This window comes from Mus pahari, chromosome 10 (genome assembly GCF_900095145.1).
Source record: "Mus pahari chromosome 10, PAHARI_EIJ_v1.1, whole genome shotgun sequence".
In the NCBI taxonomy this organism is placed as follows: Eukaryota; Metazoa; Chordata; class Mammalia; order Rodentia; family Muridae; genus Mus; species Mus pahari.
Window position 1 is genome coordinate 6,616,523 of NC_034599.1, and position 20,436 is coordinate 6,636,958.

Below are 20,436 nucleotides of genomic sequence, written 5' to 3' on the forward strand. Positions count from 1 at the left end.
AAAAAAAAAAAAAGAATATGGGTTTTTAACGTCTCTTTGTAAGTTCATGTTACCTTTGATTTGTCTGTCATGTTTCTGATTTTATCAAGTTTTTTCTATTCCCAAGAGGTAATGTTTGGTTAAGTAAGAGTTGAATAGGATCCCATTGTGTGTAATACTATATAGCTATTAAAAACAAGGACACCATGAATTTTGCAGGTAAATGGATGAAACCAGAAAATATCATCCTAAGTGAGGTAACCCAGATCTAAAAGGATAGGCATGGCATGTACTCACTGATAAGCAGATAGTAGTCAAAAGTACAGAAAATACTTTATACCCTTCACAGACCCTAAAAAGTTATACAAGAAGAAAGATCCAAGTGAGGATGCTTCAATCCCACCTAGGAGCGGGGACAGAATGATTATGAAAAGCAGAGGAAGACAGGGACCTGTGTGGGATAGGGGAGGGGAAGGGAAAAGCAAGACAGGGCCAGATATTGGTAGGGAGACAGGAGAGAAGACCAGAAGGCCAGAGGAGTGAATGGAAGTATACAGTTGCTGGGAGTGGGGTCTAGGGGTTGGGAGCAACCCAGGACTAGAAAGTCCCAGAGACCTGGGTTGGGGGAGGTTTCCAGGACTCAATGTGGTTGACCTTACCTGAAATGCCCAACAGTGGGGATATGGAACCTGAAGAGACAACCCCCTGTAGTTAGACACAGCCTCTAGTAGAGGTATGGAGACACCAACCCACCTTTCAATTTTCAAGTCAAAATTGTTCCTGTCTAAAAGAAAGGCAGGGATAAAAATGGAGCAGAGACGGAAGAAATGATTCACTTGGGATCTCTCCTATGGGCTGGCGATAAATCCTGACATTATTGATACTATGCTGTGCTCGCAGACAGGAGTCTAGCATGGTTGTCTTCTGAGAAGCTCTACTCAGCAGCTGACTAAGTCAGATGCAGACACTCACAACCAACCATTGGGCTGAGGTCAGTGACACCTATGGAAGAGTTAGGGAAAGCATTGAAGGAACTGAAGGGGGTTGTAACCCCATAGCTAGACCAACAGTGTCAACTACCCAGGACCCCTGGGAGCTCCCAGAGACTAAATCACCAACTAAAGAACAAACAGGAGTTGGTCAAAGTCTCCCTGGCCCGTACATGCATTGCAGAAGGCTGTGCCATCTGGCCTCAGTGGGAAAGGATGAACCTAATCATGTTGATATTTGATGTCCATAGGAGGGGAGTTGCCCTCAGAGGAGAGAGGAGTGAGCCTTGTCTGAAGTACTCTGTGAGGAGTTACAGGGGCAACATTTGGGATGTATGTACATAAAATAAATAATAATAATAACTAGTAAATCATATTCTTTACAATATAGTTCTGTATACAACTTTTTATTTTCCTTACTTTTCAAAATCAGTTTTGTAAATATAAAGGTTTTTTTGGACAGCTTAATCAAGTTCATTTGAAGTCCATGTTACTCATATATTCTGTTAGAATATATTTATTATCAATTATAACCTTTCTAAGGAATATATTATTCTTATATGTGAAAGCAGTGAAAAATTACAAACTATATTTTAACATAGTAACAAGATAATTAGACTCTTTAGTCACAAACTGTTTTCCTGCCAAGTTAGGCATTGTTCCAAAAAACCACAAGGCCTCTAAACTCTGTGATGTGATTATAAAATTTTCATTTAAAAAGACAAAGTGAATTTCTCAAATTATGTTCCTTCAAAATATTTTTCTTTGGCTGCAACTATATGAAATCTTCAAAGCTGGAAACACAGTAAGAAAGGGTAGATGATGCTAGAACATCATTTCAGTGAATCTGGTAGTTGAAGCAGTGTAGGCTTGCTTTCTGTTTTATTCCCAGTCAGCTAATTTTTTCTATTATGCGATTCCTAGTTGCTATGAGGGTAAAGGAGACAAGTGAATTGAGAAAAATCACATAGTAGGTGATGTCTGATGAGACAGAGCCAACAGCAGCACCTATGCACAGCACAGAAGAGAGGGCACTGCCAGACATATGCATAGTTCATGAGGAATGTGCACAGGCTTAGTGGAGAAGTCAGAGAAAGCCATCATGTTGTACTTTTGTACTATGTCCAATTATTATGTGTTAAGCAATATTTAAACACCAATCTCCATGGTTTAACAAGCCAGGTCAAAGTTCTTTGTTTTCCTCATAACTCAGGTTTTTTCACCAAAGGTTATTACTGTTCTATCACAGGCATTGAGACAACCCTGACACTACCTCCAAACACCCCAGAAAGGTCATATCCTGTTACTCTCAATTAACACAGGATCTCACTGCGATAAATGTGTAGTATGATGCTCGGTTTTCTTTCCCGATTATTTTGTTTTGCATGATTTTTTCCATTCACAAATTACTTTAGAAAACATTACAAACTTTTAAGACAGCAATGTTACAAGTTTTATAAATGTGAATTTGGAAGTTTGATATAATTATTCTGCCATAAAGTTATTATCATAATGTACAACCTCAGGAAAAATGCATCAGAAAAAATGATAAGTTATAGCTTAACTGAATCCTTTCTGGTATTTGTTCTATGGACAGTAACAAAGAATGGAATATAATGTAAATTTGAAATGAGATTGACAGTTATGATTGCTTATAAAGTTGGAGCTATAATTAGATCAAAGAATTTAAAAACAATATAATCTTTGTTTAATCTCTGTTTTATGTAGTGTATTTGTGTGTCTGTGTGTGCATGATTATTATGAATGCCATTTGTGCATGGGCATGAAGGCCAGAAGATATCTGCTATCCTGCAGCTGGAGACTAGAACAAGATTGGAGCAGCAAGTCTTAATTACTGAGTCATTTCTCTAACTGAGTGTGCACATTTATATTTTAAATTACAGAAAACTATCTGGAATGTACAAGGGTTTTAGAAAATATTAAGAAACCCAGTGACTTCATCAATGGATAAAATATCTAAATAAAGGAAGAAAAGCCTCTCTTTCCAATAAGATAATGAATATCCACCTCTTAAAATGTTGAACAATTGGAGGGAATTCCATAAAAAGTAGGCATGTTTAATAAGATCAATGACATACATAAAAGCACATGAATAAAAATATTTTAAAGTTATTTGAGTAGAAACACTTTTTCAATATTAGCACTGGTAGCTGAAGTAAAGTTGAAATTGAATCCATTAGAAATTATTGTTACTTAAATAAAAAAGAATATGCAGTGATTTTTTTCTAAGTTAATAAGAGGTATGAAACAGAGAGAAGTGAACAATGAACACTATAAAATAAAAGTTGTATGAGCAAACTTTAAAGAAGAATAGAAATTATATAGAAAAATATAATTTGCTTTCCAAATATAAGATATCAGCAAAAGGCAACTGAGCAAAATAACAGGCCAAACTGGATATCAGGTTCAATGAAAATCAATATAAAATTGAAAATAGCTAAGTTTCTATTACAGAAATAAAATATAGAATTAGAAAGTATTTTCAAAGAATACATTGTGATGTACAGCACACATGTTAAGGCAATAATCCCTCCACAAAATGTGCAGTTGCTCCAATAAGTCCTCTGTCACTCTCTCCCAGTACATGGAGTTTACATCTCTATTCCTTGACTCTTGAGCTGCTGTTCTAACTGTGTTAGAGCAAGTCTACTCACACATATGACAGGAAATGGAGAGTTTCTCTCAATGGCTGCTCTTACTACACAGAGATTACAAGGTGAGTGTGTCTGAACTTAACTGTGCAGAGCCTATGTGGGAAAAAATAATGACTCTGCTGGCTGTGAATGGGTCAGCTAATGGCTTGTCTCCAGTGGAGTCACCGGGACCTACATTCATCAGTGACACAAAGCAAATGAGCTCAACAGTCCTGAGTGGTATTATGTAGTGATAGTATGGCACTCATGCCCAGCTTCCTACTCACTAGCATTGTTCTATGCATTTAGAAGGGGTTTCCTGTACAATAATAGCAATAACTTCAAAAACCAAAAGGATGTATTATACATTTCTAACTTAAATAGAAGAAATAACAAGATAGGAAACAACTCATGGTTGTTTAGATGAGGTGAGCTATTGTTTTACTTTAATTCGAATATGAATGTGAAAACATAGACCTCAGTTATGTACACATTAAACATAGATTAAACATAACAGCTAAACCTGGGAGGAAGTGTAGCTATGTTTGTATAATGCCTCTGTACTCATAAGACTACAACAATCACTATCATCCCTTAAGAGCACCATTGCTGATTGTCACTAAGAACACATCAGAGTCAGAAGGAAATAACAGACAGTCTAATTTATTAATGCAATCAAAGTTTGTGTCTGTAGGATTTTGGAACAGAAGTTCCCAAACCATGCTGGAAGCCATGGATTCCTCCCAACACACATATTTCTCTTTAAATATTAAAAATTAAGTATTAGTTGAACATGTATTTTAAAAGTATGCCTAACTTTTGGTTGACCAATCTCAATTCTAGTAATAGAATTTATCAGGGTATTTGAAAACCTCCATCCATTTGAAGCATTATGTGATTATGGCAGCATTGTTTGGCACAGATCATTTACAAAAATGAATGTCATTAAGGACCAATATAATGGAAAATTATTATACCATTAAACAGCACATTAACAATGCATGTTAATGATCTGTATCAGTATTCACCATAATGGCTAAATTAAAGTGGTCAAAATAGTTGTGGAGCAAAATAATTATGGAGCAAAAATTAAGAGTGTAAAAACAGTGTACTGAGAGGGAACACTGTCTCCACAATATTTCTGAGTATTGTGACAGGCTCTTTTGGTGTGTACTAAAGCCTACCTGGGGCACAAGCATGGGTTACTTGACTTTGGTATCAATAGTGACATTATTCTTATGATTGATGATTCTGCAGTCATACTCTATGAAATAAAAAAACTAGGCAGTTTTTGGACATAGTAATTAACTCTCTCAAAAATTACTAAAGAGTAATACTGTCATCACTTCTGCTTCATCAAGGAGGTGCGAGAGTCTGCAATAAAGCCTTCAGAAGAGTCATATAATAAGTGCAATACAGCCTTCAGAAGAGTCATATAATAAGTAGCTGAACTATCCAGTCCAGGTGCGTTTTCATGCTTGTTCATGTGCCTCTATGAAATGTCAAAATGTTATTTTTAAATAAAACAATTCTAGTTTGCATCCACAGATATACTTTAGTTTTCACCTTAGACAAATGTATAAATCTTTAAAATATATTAGTACATCACTACCAGATATAAAGAACTGGGAAGCATGCCCCTTATATCTCAAAGGAGACAGCATTATCAAACAGGATGATCTGAATATAAATGAACTATTTGCACTCAAAATAGAGAATAAAGTAACTATTAAATGAAGAGACAAGTGAGAAGAAAAACGAAATATGATGTAGAAAGAACAAGAGAGGAAACAAATGAGAACAAGATGAGGAAATGGGAGAGGGGAAGAGGGAGAAGAGCCAGACTTTCAATATTTAAGCTGGCAAATTAATTCAGTTTGCTTTAGAGACTTGGTGGCACTCCTGTGCATATTATCTCAGGGCATATATGGTACAGTACTGCATACTATGTGTTGGTTGAGAATATATTTTGACCACAGTGCACAAGTTTTTTTCTACTTACATTATTCTGTTGTCTAGACTAATAGCACATTACGTCTGAAGACCAAGTAGAGTTCCCTTTGCTTATTTAACTCTTAGTCCATGTAGTTTCTCCCCAGTGCAGAAGGCACTGATCCTGTCACAGGGGACAAAAGTCTGGCCAGGTTTCCTTGATTGAGTTTTAAATGGCTTCTGACTCGCAGCATCTGAAGGCAGAAAGTCTCTTTGCAGCTGTGCAGACCCAGGGCAAACTGGAGCTCTTGTCTCAAAGCCAAGATTTCAAATGAGGCTACATCCTCATAAGGTGACCTCGTGATAGGTGGAGATAGGGCAATCTGGAAAAGATATCATGACATTTCCTCCACTGTCTCAAAACAAAGCTCCCAGTCGCTTCACAGGGGTGATAACATCATTGTGGCCCAAGCCTTCTATCGCTTTTTAAATGTGTTGCTTCACTGGCTCAACTTCATGTTTTTAATTCCTTTCTTCCCTTTGATCATTCTTTGATCAGTCTTCTCAACCTAAACTTGAAAAAAAAATCATCCACCAACATCCACACCCTAGCCTCAGATCAATGATGTTTTGAGACTTCCTCCAAAAAATTAATCATTCCAGCCTGTAAATATTATTGATCATCAAAGTGATGGATGTGGTAAGTCACAGATAAACTCTTGCAAGGTTTTTGCATTTATGTTGTCTTATGGATTCTCAAGAATACTCATTTTCATGTCCTTACTAAATCTGTAAAGTTTTAAGCATAGTGTTTTTAGTTAGCATTCTTACTAATTTTCTGGTCTTTTCTACCAAAACCATACAGTAAGCTGAGTTTGTAGCATTCTGGGTCTCTAGTTTAATCCTACACACCATTGAAAATCTTCATCATTGTAATATATAATTTTATTTAAACTGAAATGATGTTAAGTATGTTTAAAATTGTGAATTAATATATCAAATATAATATTTACAATATATTATAAATATGCTATATAATACCTTTATGTTTATATTTATTTATAAGTAAAATATAAATAGTATTAATAATTTGTTTTCCCGTTTCAATATAATTAAACAAACCTTTTGTTTGAGTATTTGTGAATGTTGACACAGGCTCATTGAAACAACTGTTTCTCAGATTCAAGACATTGAAATTCCGAGTGCCTGTGCACTCTCACACTTTTTGTTTAATCATTGGTAGACACATAGCACATTTGTCAGTGCCTACCACACAGTTGCACAACACAATGCTTGCTGTTTGATTATAACTTTTGCAGTTACCAGCCTATCCCACCCCTCCCTCTAATTCTTACAGTCTCTGAAAACCACTCCTGTGATTTTCTCTTGCTTTCAATAAAATTAGAGTATGCAATTTCAAATTGTACTTTCTATTAAAGTAAAACACATTGACATGGAGACCCCATTACCTTGGGGGTGAGAGGGCTGAATTCGTGCTGACACTCTGGCCTGAAATGAAGCCTGTACTCAAGTCACTGAAAAATGTTTCCTAATTTCGGAAACATGAGTTCTTCCAAGGTATCCTAGGGGAAAGCCCTTTAAGCTCTTTATTATTTTCTTAAATGTTTAAATTTGTGTCTTATGCATTCTGACTAACAATTTCTTTCCAGGAAATAAAATATGCGTTACTCTTTCCCCTGTTTATTGGCCTCATGCTGTCTCCTGATTTCTTATAATTTGTAACTTAGTTTCAACTTTCAAGTGGTAAAACTAATTTCAGTCTTATTTCAAGGTAAAAAAATCCTGTAAATTAAATATTGAAAAAGACAAAAACTATGGGATGATAAATGATACTCATTTATATTAAAAATGTAGTATCACTTACAAATTGGCAAATGTCATATTTCATTAATCTAGCTTTTATCCTGTAAGCCTTTGTTAAATGTAATAAACAGCAATATTCTCAATTTGTTATTTAGAACTCAGTATTCAGTAAAGCTTTTGGCTAAAGTAAGCAATACTAAAATATGAAAATTTCTTATGCATTTATTTATTCAATATACCCTGAATAATAATGACTTGGTTAGGCATTTAATGACATGGCAGAAAGACTACCATATAATTGAAGAAAATTAAAAATAATTACTGTGTTAGCATTGTGTTTGTATGCATTTGTGGCCTCGATGTAAAAATAAAGACCAGAGGAAAATATTTTGAAGTCTGTTTTCCTCTTTCCCATTGTGGATTACTGGTACTGGGCTGAGACTATCTCTCAGATTCATGGTCTGCTCCCTCTGACTCATCTAGTCAGAACCCAAATAATATTTATAAAATACTAATTATATGAAATTATATGTAGTCTGTAGAGTATACATCCATAAAGTAACAGAAGTTCAATTCATATCATGATACAGTTTTGGAAGATATATAAATTAACATCTAAGTATTCTATAAAATATAAGCAATTAGAAGGAAATGGAATACACAAATGGCAATAAAGAAACTAAAATTTGTATCCAATTCCTAATGCCATTATTAAAAATTTTATATATGAGACTGGAGAGATCTCAGCAGTTAAATGCACTGGCTGCTCATGCAGAAACCTAGGTTTTATTCCAAGCACCCACATAGTGGTTAACCATTGTCTCTAATTTCAGTTCCAGGGGGTCTCATACCCTCTGGAATATGCAAGCATTATGTGAGTAACAGAAGTCTCTGCTGGCAAAATTTCTATTCATATAAAATAAAATAATTTTAAAAATTAAATATTGACATATTTGCCACAAACATATTGTTATTTGAAAATCTTATATGACTTCTCTTACAATTTAAATTTTAATAATAAAAGTAGAAATATGTGTGATGTATTAGCTTATGAGAGCAATATTTGAGGCAAAATATACATAAAGGTTAGGAGAAAGCATTCATAATTATATTTTTCTTTTGAAGTATACAGTGTACTTCACGACTGCAATATGATCACCATTATCCAAGAATGGGCTTGAACTTCTGAACTTCCTAATCCACTTCCTTAGTTCTGGGAATACATGCCCCGGCACCATCACCACAAACAGATTATACAGTGATGGAGATCTAAAAACAGGACTACTGGATGCTAGGCATGTCCTCTGGAACCTGGTGTCTTGTGACTCTCCTCCGCATCCAGCATACTTGGTCTGTCATCACTCCCCAATGGGCACAAAGGGTAGTCCCTCTCTCAACAGGGGGGATCTGTGCCACACTTCACTGCATCTGTTGCAGACACTAGATTTAAGTAAGCTAGAATTTCCTATCAAGTGTCACCTGAATGGATTTGTGATGTCATATTTAAGCAAGAGTCTGAAGTCTCAAGTTTATAGCTATGGCCAGTGCTGTAAAGTTTCTCTGTGAAGCAATATGAATATACAATGTGCACAGTGCTGCAAGAATCAAAGCATCACTCATTGCACAGCCTTAAAAGTATCTTAATTTAGGAAATATGAAATGAAAAAAAACCACAGAAAAAAGGGTACAGCAATTTTTTTGTATTCAGTAAAACATTTTCAGAAATTCTCAGTAAAATTTTACCATGGAAAGTGATCTGATATTTCATCACATTTTCTGAAACCCTTTTGCTAACCATTGCTTGGATTATTTAAACAGAAGGTTCTAGTCACAATGATCTTATTACTTTCCATTCTTTGAAGTCAAGATGAAAGTGAGGACTGATCATTTTCGAGGTCCTGATTATTTTTCTACTTGGAATTATTTGATGAAGAGACATTTATATAGGCTATAATCAATCAGCATGCTTAGAAAAGCAGTGGAATGACTGATTGAGGGAACTGGAACTATTTAGTCACAGGGATGAAGACTCAGGGAAGACATAAATAGCTGCTCCAAAAATAGGAGGTGTTTACAATAGTGCCAAGTCCTCCCACATCAGTCATCAATCAAGACAATGCACCACAAGCTTGTCCACAGGCTTATTTGATGGAGATGTTTTCTCCACTGATTTTCTGTTTTCAAAATGACTCTAGCTTGTGTCAGGTTGACATGAAACTAGCTACACAAACTAAGATTTTCTTCTTGTGTTCTCTTTTCTTCCACAGTTCTATGATAGTTCATGTGACTAACACTCTACGGATTGACACTTCGTCGTTTCAGAGATGGTTCACAAAAGGAAGAGTAGACGGTGAGAGGAAAGTGGGAGATTAGTCAATGTATCCAAGGTTACAGTTGGGACCAGCGAGTTCCAGTGTTCTCCTATGCTCTTGGGGGTACTCAACATTTTATCAAATTTTGAATAGAGGAAAGAAAGATGTTTGAGTGTTCTCATTACTAATAAATGACAAATAGTGATTTGACAAAGTAAATAAACATTGTGTTGGATTCATGCAAAATGAGATTTAAACTTTGTTTATTTTCTATCAGTACATTTTAAGGTCTCTCTACACCTCCAATTCTGTGATTCTGCTTAAACTTCCTAGAATGTTCTCTTAAAGTTATGAGTTAGATGTAAAAATTTGATACTTGCTTATTTGAAGAGGAGGGATGTAAGCTGGAAGGGTACATAAGATTACATGTGTGATGGTGTTTAACATTTAAGAAAGGTGTGTACTTCAAATTACAATAAATCTGATGATGACTTTATACAGTATTATGTCAAGTTTGAACTGAATTGTGATTGACTGGAATTGCTTATTTCCATGGGGCTAATATAGGTCAGTTACTGTTGTCAAGATTTGACTTTCTCTGTTTCTGATATGGTAACTGTGGAGTAGGGTTAGCTACTTCATTTTCCATTTTGATAGACATAATGGGAAGCTAGATTGTACTAAAATAGAATAGGACAAACCAGTCAGGATTTCCACTATTCCTGTGACAAAACCCTTTAGTCCTTAGTATGAAAGACAGGGCAGTGTTGGGAGGCTTCGCACTGGATTGGCTGCTTGTTTCACCACACTCATTTCCATGGGAAAGGAAGGTAAATATAAAGGTAATCTGAGTTCTGGGGGAACCATGATCTTCAACCACATTCCCAAAGGCAACTGCAGTTTCAGCTACAGGAAAAAACTGAAGCAGAAAGGTCATTTCTCCTTCCTCATATTGCACATCTACTGATCAATTCTTGAGTTTATTCAGGTTGCTGCTGTTAAAGAATGTATCAAAGAAGGTGTTAGAAAACATGGCTAATTGAGAACAGTCAACAGAGAATACAAATACTTAAGAAACTGACTAGAAACTATTGTCTACATCCTGGAATACAAATCATTTGTCATATATATAACATCAAGAGACCAATTATACACTTAATAAAAGATGTTTGACAAATTTTTGGAAACTCTGCATAAGTTAATATCCAAAATATTGCTTTCAAACAAACAATGATATGCAATATTGGCTTATAGTACTTTAAGATAATATCACATTTTTCTTTTTACTTCAATGGTTTAATTTCATACATAATATATATATATGTGTGTGTGTATTATTACACAATAATATGAATGAAATGACTGAGTTATTTTCATAGAAGGTAACTTGAGTCTGGCTTAAAAGTTACATTGTCCCTTGAGGTTAAATTTTATATTAGCATATTTCCTTCCCTCCCTTTACCCCACTCTCCCTTTCTCCCTTTACTTCCTTCATTCCTTCCTTTCATTCTTCCACCATAAACATATTCCCTTATTTTTACATAGCTTGCTTCTTTCTTATTTTTTAAAAATGTGCTTATTTTTATGTGTAAAAGTATTTTGCCTGTGTGTGTGTGTATATATATATATATATATATATATATATATATATATATATATGTGTGTGTGTGTGTGTATATATATATATATATATATATATATATATATATGTGTGTGTGTGTGTGTGTGTGTACGTGTAAATACACATACATATTACATATATGGGCTAGAAAATGGCATCAGATTCAGTTGAGCTGGAGTTACATATGGTTGTGAGCAACTATGCATGTGCTAGAACAGAACCCTAGTTCTCTACAAAATCAATAAGCATTTATCCACAAAAGATCTCTTGAGACTCATTTTTTTACCATTTTACAGATGGGAATGATTTCTACTATCTGTTTTCTCAATAATTTATATGGAATTAAATAAATTATAAACTACAACCATTCATCGTATATTTAAAACTGCTTAGTTTCAAATTTTTAGTTTTAATTTCAATTTTTGTAAATCTAAATAAATGAATTATCATTGAATTATAAGAATTGAAAGTGAAATTTAAAGATATCCCTTTATGCCTGAGGGACATATGTATATTTATTGATATTTTACATAATTATCAACTGTTTATGGGACACGTGTTGCATTAAACCATGATTTCAATCTTTAAAGTTTATAAAAGTAACATAATGATAATAAAATATAAAGTATGTTTTATAGCAACAATCAAAATAAGGATATATGCCAATTTCCCATAAGATTTATTATTAATCTTAGTCTAAAAGTATTCCTACAGGAAATAATATGAAATTCATAATATGTAAGTATAGTGTTAAAATACATATTTATTTCATCAAAAATTTTAAAGAGTACTTGATCTCCCCTATGGGCCATGACTGAAGCCAGACATGAGGAGCCACTGCTGGGCTGCAGGCTTGCAGATGGAGGCACCTCCCCTGCCTGAACCAGTGCACAGCTCTCTCTGACAAAGCTGCAGCATGGTTGACTATATCATGGAATATGACTGTGATGCTGTACATGATAATGAGTTAACTATCCGAGTTGGGGAAATCATCAGAAATGTGAAAAAACTACAGGAAGAAGGATGGCTAAGAGAACTTAATTGGAGACCAGGGATGTTCCCTAGCAATTTTGTTAAGAAAATCAAGAGACAGGACACAAGGATGGCACTTTGCCCATCAAATGGGAAAGGCATAGAAATGTCACGAGTCTTGTACATTACTTAAGGACTTCCAGCTGGAGGAATTCAGCCACATCCACAAAACCAAAGCTATTAACAAGAAGACAAAAAAGCGTCAGTGTTAAGTGCTTTTTGAATACTCTCCACAAAATGAGGGTGAACTGGAACTGACCATGGGGATATCATTGTTGTCATCGAAGAGGTAGAAGAAGGCTGGTGGAGTGGAACCCGGAACAATAAGTTGGGACTGTTTTCTTCAAACTTTGTTAAAGAATTAGAGTTCACAAATGATGGTGAAACTCAGGACACTCAGGAGGAATTGTAAATTCCTCTGACTGGCCCTACCTCACTCACTCTTGCCTTCTCCAGGGACTGGGAGTGAACCTGCTCCCGGATCAGTTGCACAGCCAAAGAAAATCTAAGGAATTGGATTTTGAGACATTTTTAAACAAGGCTGTGTGAAACTTAGGACAAGAACTTCCAGTACTGAAACAGAGGAGAAAAACAAACAAACAAACAAACAACAACAAGAAGAAGAAACCTCAGAAAAGCCTTTAATCCTCCAGTCACTGGGATCTAGAACCCAAAATGTGGAGGTAATAAAACCAGACACTGATGGTAAGATTAAAGCTAAGGAATACTGTAAAACATTATTTCCCTATGCAGGAACCAATGAAGATGAATTTATGTTTAGAAGAGGGGGATAATCCATTTGATAAGTAAGGAGTCTGGAGAAACAAGCTGATGGAAGGGTTAACTGAACTGAAGGAGTGTTTCCACATAACTTTGCTGTTCAGATAAGTGAACTAGATAAAGACTTTCCAAAACCAAAGAAACCACATCCTCCTGAAAAAGGCCGAGCTCTAAAGCCTGACCTGTTAGCTGCAGAGAAGAAAGCTTTTTCTCTAAAGTCTGAAGAAAAAGTTGAAAAATCACTGCTAGAACAGAAACCTTCTAAACCAGCTGCCTCTCAAGTCCCACCCAAAATCCCACTCCACCCACCAAAGCCAATAATTTACTGAGGTCCCCTGGAACAGTGTACCCAAAGTGGCCAGAAAAGCCAGTTCCTCCTCCACCTTCAACAACCAAAATTAATGGAGAAGTTTCTACAATTTCTTCAAAGACTGATACTGAGCCAGAATCAAAACCAAAGCTAGTTCCTGAACAATTGCAAGTTAGACCAAAATCAGTAGACCCTGATGCCTTTGCTGCCAGGAACTCAAAAGAAACAGATAATATAAATTTTGATGACATAGCCTCCTCAGAGAACTTGTTACATCTCACTGCAAATAGACCTAAGATGCCTGGAAGAAGATTGCCTGGCCGCTTCAATGGTGGACATTTTCCAACCCAAAGCCCAGAAAAAACCTTGAAGTTACCGAAAGAAGATGATAGTGGCAACCCAAAGCCTTTGGCGTTTAAAAAGGTTGAAAGCTACTCTTCAAAGCCATCTCTTTCAACACCTTCAAGTGCTTCTAAAGTAAATACAGCTGCTTTCCTAACTCCATTAGAACTCAAAGCTAAAGCAGAAGCAGATGATGGGGAAAAAAATTCTGTGGACGAATTTAGAGCCCAGATTTTTGAATTATTATTTACTGTAGATGCACTGAAAAAGGATCATGGGAAAGAACTGGAAAAACTATGCGAAGAGTTAGAAGAGAAGGCCATGCGAAGTAATCTAGAGGTGGAAATAGCAAAGCTGAAGAATGCTGCTCTGTTGTCTTGAGGTGGTGTGGACCCAGTGTTCCTAATGCAAAGCTGAAGAAAGCTGCTCTGTTGTCTTGAGGTGGTGTGGACCCAGTGTTCCAAACGCTCCATGAACTTAGCTGACTTGTTAAAGACCACAGATGTGGTATGGTGATGAAGAAATAAGAGGATATGATACGGAAATGTTGGGGCTGACAAGTTGTTGTTTTGTTTTTTTTATAAATCTATTCTGTTTTGCCAATATGAAAAAGAAAGAAGAGGCCTTATTTTTACTCTGCTGGGATTGCAAACATTTCCATTGTTTGCTTAAAAATACTACCGAATCTGTATAAAAATCAAAGAAATTTCATAATAGTTTTTCATTGAAACTTATTATTTTGAAAGAATTCTATACTATAAATATTGTAATATCTTTACAAATAAGCTGTAAGATAAACTGAGAAGGATGGGTTAATTTTACAATAGAGTTACTGCTTTTCGGTAATGTACAGGGCATGGACTTGTGTACATCCACTACACCACACACACACACACACACACACACACACACACACACACACATACACTTTCCTTTTAACTTCTTACCCAGGATTACACTATTGTGACTGCTTGCCTGCAGTGCTGTTTGTACATTGGATGATAAAATAGGAGTTCTTAGTTACCAGGTTTCTCAGCCATGCATATTTAATCATTAATGAAATAATAACAGTAATAATAAATAAAACTTCTAGAGTGTTCTATAATTGTCACTATAGGATTCATTAAAGAAAGCTAGTTAAATTGTACTAGACTAAGCTTGAGAAAATAGGAGCATTCTATTTCATTTTCGCTTGGCCTAAGAAATCTAAAAATGTCATGCTAATTTGTACTTGTGCTTAGACATTGCAGCACATGTGGAATGTGTAAACACCAGCCATATTGTTGTATTCTTATGCTCATTCTATAATCTTAAATATTACTCACTTCATTATCTTGCATTTAACTCCTTGTGCCCTTCCTTTAATTTTCACTAATGATAATTTTAGGAAACACAGCTTCTAAACACCGATATTTTCAAAATTCCAGAGGAGGAAATTTGGAAATTTGGAAAGCTATTGTGTAAACACTCAGGATTTACAGACATAATTTATCTAAAAGAACAAATTAATTCCTAGAAATATTTGGACTGTTACTTAGGCAAAGTGAAAAAGAGTATTAGCTTTTCACAAGTAGTGATATATGTTATATAAATCAAATCTAATTGATCATATTGAAGATCATTCCACAGTGGATGCTGAGCTGTTTCTTTAGCATCACAATCAACAGTTGAACATCTTAGGTTGGCTCAAACACATTTGGGGCAGTATGGCTACAGACCAGGGGAACATAAAAATGTTTTATCTATAGGGCAACATTTCTAAAAACCACAAAAATTAATTTTAAAAAGTGAAATATTTTTATTGTTGAAAACGTTAGGCTTTAAGCTTTACTTTAGGAAATGAATGTCAGTTCATAAGTTATCATGCTTCTTTAAAAAAGTACCTTTCCTTTACATTTTAATCTTAAAATTGAAAAAATATTTAAAGTCAGATTTCTTGTGTTGCTTTAAGTAAAATAGAACTGAAGTAGAAAATAATAGAATTACCAACACAAAGTTACACTTGATTAGGTTCTGGGGAGAGCTAATTGCACATAGAGTGTGCATTTTAGGTTTTTTGACAAAGGGAATTACATATCGCAGGCTGAACTTAACCGTACAATATAGCAAAAAATGGTCTTAAACTTCCAGTTTCCCTGCCTCTGCCTCCCAAGTGCCAGGATAACAGGCATGACCAGTGTGCCTAGCTTTTTTAACTATTTCAAGTCTGAGCTCATCTAATGAGAGGTTATTGATGAACAAAATTGCTCCGTATTATTTTTAAGTGATAAGTCAAATGAAATATTTGCTTCTTATTAATATAATGACAGTCCTCAAATGACAGTGGCCTCACCCTACAAATCATCTTCTACATTCCCTGCATTCTAGAAATGATGTCCTACATTCTCATTGGAAGGTTTGTCTCCACCCACACACTGCTGGGAAGGAAAATTCTAACAGTTGAAACTGTGTTCTGTTCCCAATGTAGGTTATTCTAATAAAAAAGTAACATAGTCATCCTCCAGGGAGGGCTCTGACCCTCGGACTCAGGCAAGATTGCCATCTTGTATCCCAGGTATCTCAGAGATAAGTCCTCACAGGAAAGCATGCAGGCTGCAGAAGCAACAGAGCTTCTTGGACAGGGTCCCTTCTAGGCTTCATCCCCAAACAGGAGGAGGAGCTGAGCCTCAGACTTCTGTGAACCTTCCCCCCCCCCAAACCCCCGTACCCTTCACCAGAGGAGAGTCAGCCTCCAGGGAGTGCTCTGACCCCAGGGCTCAGGCAAGATCACCATCTTGTATCCCTAGTCCCTCAGGGACCAGTCCGTCTGCCAAGGAGAGTTCCCTGGCCAGACAAGCAAAAGAGCTTCTCAGACCGGGCTTCTTTGGGACTTCATCCCTAGCCAGGAGGCAGAGCTGAGCTTCAGACCTTTTTGCACCTTCCCTGCAAGTGAAGAGCTTGCCTACAGAGAGTGCTCTCACCCCTAGGACTCAATTAAGAGTTGGACTCCCAGAAGTGTTGACAGAGGCTAACAGAATAAAAGGAGTAACAAGCTCCAGCCAGAGACAGCTAGACCATCTAACAGTAGAGATTACCAGATGGTGAAAGGCAAATGTAAAAATCTTACTAACAGAAACCAAGACCACTCAGCATCATCAGAACCCATGATTCCCACCACAGTGAGTCCTGGATACCCCAACACACCTGAAAAGCAAGATTCAGATTTAAAATATCTCATGATGCTGGTAGAGGATTTTAAGAAGGACATTAATAACTTACTCAAAGAAATACAGGAGAACACAGCTATACAGGTAGAAGCCCTTAAAGAAGAAGCACAAATATCCCTTAAAGAATTACAGGAAACCACAACCAAACAGGTGATTGAATTGAACAAAACCATTCAAGATATAAATATGGTAGTGAAAACAATAAAGAATATGCAAAGGGAGACAACTCTGGAGATAGAAATTCTAGGAAAGAAATCAGGAACCGAAGATGCAAACATCAACAACAGAATACAAGAGATGGAAGAGAGAATTTCAGGTCCAGAATATTCCATAGAGAACATGGACACAACAGTAAAACAAAATGCAAAATGCAAAAAGATCCTAACTCAAAACATACAGGAATTCCAGGACACAATGAGGTGACCAAACCTAAGGATAATAGGTATAGATGAGAATGAAGATTTTAAACTTAAAGGGACAGTAAATATCTTCAACAAAATTACAGAAGAAAACTTCCCTAACCTAAAGAAAGAGATGCCTATGAGCATACAAGAAGCCTACAGAACTCCAAAAAGAATGGACCAGAAAAGAAATTATTTCTGACACATAATAATCAGAACAACAAATGTACTAAATAAAGATAGAATATTAAAAACAGTAAGGGAAAAGGGTCAAGTAACATATAAAGGCAGACCTATTAGAATTATACCAGACTTTTCGACAGAGACTATAAAAGCTAGAAGATCCTGGACAGAGGTTATACAGACCCTAAGAGAACACAATTGTCAGCCCAGGATACTATACCCAGCAAAACTCTCAATTACCATAGATGGAGAAACCAAAGTATTCCATGACGAAACCAACAATATCTTTCCACCAATCCAGTCCTTCAAAGGACAATAAAGGGAAAACACCAAAACAAGGACAGAAATTAAACCCTAGAAAAAGCAAGAAAATAATCCTTCAACAAACCTAAGAGAAGATGGCTGCAAGAACAGAACCCCAACAACAAAAATAACAGGAAGTAACAATTACTTTTCCTTAATATCTCTTAATATCAATGGACTCATTTCCCTAATAAAAAGATATAGACTAACAGATTGGCTATATAAACAGGACCCAACATTTTGCTGCATACAGGAGACCCACGTCAGTGACAAAGAAAGACAATACCTCAGTGTAAAAGGCTGGAAAACAATTTTCCAAGCAAATGTTCCCAAGAAAGAAGCTGGAGTATTCATTCTAATAAAAAAAAAATGGCTTCCAACCCAAAGTTGTCAAAAATGACAAGGAGGGGCACTTCATACTCATCAAAGGTACAGTCTTCCAGGATCAACTCATAATTCTGAATGTGTAGGCTCCATATGCAAGGGCAACCACATTCAAAGAGAAAACTTTAGTAAAGCACAAAGCACACATTGCACCTCACACAATAATAGTGGGAGACTTCNACACCNCACNCTCATCAATGGACAGATCCTGGAAACAGAAACTAAACAAAGACACATTGAAACTAAGAGAAGATATGGACCAAATGGTTTTAATGAATATCTATAGAACATTTTATCCTAAAACAAAAGGATATACCTTCTTATCAGCACCTCATTGTACCTTTCCCAAAATTAACCATATAATTGTTCAAAAAACAGGCCTCAACAGATAAAAAAATATTGAAATTATCTCATGCATCCTATCAGATCACCATGGACTAAGGCTGATCTTCAATAACACCATAAATAATAGAAAGCCAACATTCATGTGGAAGCTTAACAACACTCTACTCAATGGCTTGGTTAAGGAAGAAATAAAGAAAGAGATTAAAGTTTTTAGAGTTTAATGAAAATGAAGCCAAAACATACCCAAACTCATGGGACACAATGAAAGCATTCCTAAGAGGAAAACTCATAGCTCTGTGTGCTGCCAAAAAGAAACTAGAGAGAGCACACACTACCAGTTTGACAGCACAACTAAAAGCTCTAGAACAAAAGGATGCAAATTCACCCAACAGGAGTAGATGGCAGGAAATAATCAAACTTATGGCTGAAATTAACCAAGTGTAAACAAAAAGAACTATTCAAAGAATAAACCAAACCAGGAGCTAGTTTTTTGAGAAAATCAACAAGGCAGATAAACCCTTAGCCAGACTAACTAGAGGGTACTGGGAAAGTATCCTAATTAACAAAATCAGAAATGTAAAAGGAGACATAAGAACAGAACCTGAGGAAGTTCAAAACATCATCATATCCTACTACAAAAGATATTACTTAACAAAACTGGAAATCCTAGATAAATGGACAATTTTCTAGACAGATACCAGGTACCAAAGTTAAATCAGGATCAGATTAACAATCTTAACAGTCCCATTTCCCCTAAAGAAATAGAAGCAGTCATTAATAGTCTCCCAACCAAAAAAGGCCCAGGACCAGATGGGTTTAGTGCAGAGTTCTTTCAGACCTTCAAAGAAGACCTAATTCCAATTCTCCTCAACCTATTCCACAAAATAGAAACAGAAGGTACTCTACCTAATTTATTCTATGAAGCCACAATTACTCTGATACCTAAACCATATAAGACGCAACATAGAAAGAGAACTTCAGACCAATTTCCCTTATGAATATCGATGAAAAAACACCCAATAAAATTCATGCAAACTGAATCCAAGGACAAATCAAAATGATCATCCATCATGGTCAAGTAGGCTTCATCCTAGGGATGCTGGGATGGCTTAATATACAGAAATCCATCAATGTAATCCACTATATAGACAAACTTAAAGACTAAAACCACATGAGTATCTCCTTAGATGCTGAAAAAACATTTGAGAAAATTCAACACCCATTCATGATAAAAGCTTTGGAAAGATCAGGAATTCAAGGCCCATAACTAAACCTAATAAAAGTATTATACCGCAAACCAGTAACCAACATCAAACTAAATCAAGGGAAACTTGAAGGAATCCCACTAAAATCAGGGACAAGACAAGGCTGCCTACCTTCTCTCTACCTATTCAATAGAGTACTTGAAGTCCTATACAGAGCAATTAGACAACAAAAGGAGACAAGGGGATACAAATTGGAAAGGAAGAAGTCAAAGTATTACTATTTGCAGATGATATGATAGTATAAATAAGTGTTCCTAAAAATTCCATCAGAGAACTCCTAAACCTGATAAACAGCTTCAGTTCAGCTGGATATAAAATTAACTCAAACAAATCAGTGGTCTTTCTCTACACAAAGGATAAACAGGCTGAGAGAGAAATTAGGGAAACAACACCCTTAAGAATAGTCACAAATAAGCAGGGTGTGGTAGCACACGCCTTTAATCCCAGTACTCGGGAGGCAGAGGCAGGCAGATTTCTGAGTTCAAGGCCAGTCTGGCCTACAAATGAGTTCCAGGACAGTCAGGGTTATACAGAGAAACCCTGTCTCAAAAAAAAAAAAAAAAAAAAAAAAAAA

At 35.9% G+C, this 20,436-nt stretch overlaps 1 protein-coding gene and 1 pseudogene across 1 annotated transcript in view; one reads left to right on the plus strand and one right to left on the minus strand.

The window, feature by feature from the left end:
• Positions 1 to 20,436, minus strand: part of Cntn5 (contactin 5) — a 1,169,992-nt gene that overhangs the window by 986,474 nt on the left and 163,082 nt on the right. The window lies entirely within an intron of this gene.
• LOC110328559 lies at positions 12,228 to 14,169 on the plus strand (annotated as a pseudogene).